The sequence below is a fragment of the Chiloscyllium plagiosum genome, chromosome 32, assembly GCF_004010195.1.
Source record: "Chiloscyllium plagiosum isolate BGI_BamShark_2017 chromosome 32, ASM401019v2, whole genome shotgun sequence".
NCBI lineage: Eukaryota > Metazoa > Chordata > Chondrichthyes > Orectolobiformes > Hemiscylliidae > Chiloscyllium > Chiloscyllium plagiosum.
This window is the reverse complement of record NC_057741.1, coordinates 43,310,816-43,312,302: the sequence shown is the minus strand read 5'-3', so window position 1 is coordinate 43,312,302 and position 1,487 is coordinate 43,310,816. Positions and strand designations below refer to the sequence as shown.

The following is a 1,487-nucleotide window of genomic DNA, read 5'->3' as shown; positions in this document are numbered from 1 at the left end:
TGCCTCACACCTGATGACCAGGTTTTTACCCGCGATGGAGAGCGACCGTTGCTCCCATCTGCCCAGTTTCTGTCTCACCTTCCTGATCCGCTCCTCCCAGGTCTTGGTGCACGCCCCAGCCCCCCCGAACCAAATACCCAGCACCTTCAGGTGGTCAGTCCTGACGGTGAAGGGGATAGAAGATTGGTCGGCCCAGTTCCCGAAAAGCATGGCTTCGCTCTTGCCTCGGTTTACCTTGGCCCCCGAGGCCAGCTCGAACTGGTCACAGATGCACATGAGTCTGTGCACGGACAGCGGATCCGAGCAGAAAACAGCGCGTCATCCATGTACAGGGAGGCCTTAACCTGCAGACCCCCGCTGCCAGGAATAGTCACCCCTTTCAGGCTCGCATCCTTCCTGATGGACTCGGCAAATGGCTCTATGCAACACACAAACAAGGCAGGAGAGAGAGGGCAGCCCTGCCTGACTCCAGATCTGACTGGGAAGCTATCTGATTCCCACCCATTGATTGAGACTGCACTGACAATGTTGGTGTAGAGCAGTCTGATCCAATTAGCGATTCCCTCCCCGAAGCCCATCTTGGAGAGGACATCCCACATATATGTATGCGATATCCTGTCAAAGACTTTCTCCTGGTCCAGGCTGATGAGGCAGGTGTCCACCCCCCTGTCCTGCACGTAGGCGATCGTATCTCTGAGGAGTGCGAGACTCTCAGCGATCTTCCTGCCTGGTACAGCACAGGATTGGTCAGGGTGAATCACCGATCCCAGAGCAGACCTGACCCAGTTGGCGATGACCTTTGACAAGATTTTGTAGTCTGTGTTTAACAGTGAGATCGGTCTCCAATTTCTAATTTCTTCCCTCTCCCCCTTCTGCTTGTAGATGAGGGTGATGATGCCTTTCCTCATGGATTCACTCATGGTACCTGTCCGAAGCATACTGACATACACCTCCAGCAGGTCCCAACCAATCAAGTCCCAAAGAGCAGAATAGAGCTCGACTGGTAAGCCGTCGCTTCCGGGAGTTTTATTCTTTTCGAAGGACTTGAGGGCCTTCGTCAGCTCATCCAGAGATAGCGGCTGGTCCAGCCTCTCTCATGTTCCGTCGTCTAGGACCTCCGTGATAGAGGACAGGAACGACTTGGAGGCCGCGTTGTCAGTTGGCTTCGAGTCATACAGACTGGCATAGAAGGATTTGCTGATCCTCATGATGTCAGCCTGAGATGACGTTAGCGAGCCATCTTCTTCCTTCAGGCTGCTGAGCACGGAGCTCTCTTTGTGCACCTTCTGGAAGAAGAAACGTGAGCACGCCTCGTCCTGCTCCACCGAGCGGACCCTGGACCGGAAGATTATCTTGGAGGCCTCCGAAGCAAAGAGCAAGGCTTGCTGGCCCTTCACCTCCTTGAGGGCCTCCGTGACATCCACCCCCATCGTCTGCAGCAGGAGCAGGTTCTGCATACTTTCCTGGAGCTGGAACAGTTTTCCCCG

The 1,487-nt window shown here is 54.8% G+C and overlaps 2 protein-coding genes across 2 annotated transcripts in view; both read right to left on the bottom strand.

Moving 5' to 3' along the window:
• Window positions 1-1,487, bottom strand: part of spata5l1 (spermatogenesis associated 5-like 1) — a 121,185-nt gene that overhangs the window by 90,533 nt on the left and 29,165 nt on the right. The gene's annotated exons all lie outside the window — the stretch shown is intronic.
• sqor (sulfide quinone oxidoreductase) overlaps window positions 1-1,487 on the bottom strand; it is a 46,565-nt gene that overhangs the window by 26,726 nt on the left and 18,352 nt on the right. The gene's annotated exons all lie outside the window — the stretch shown is intronic.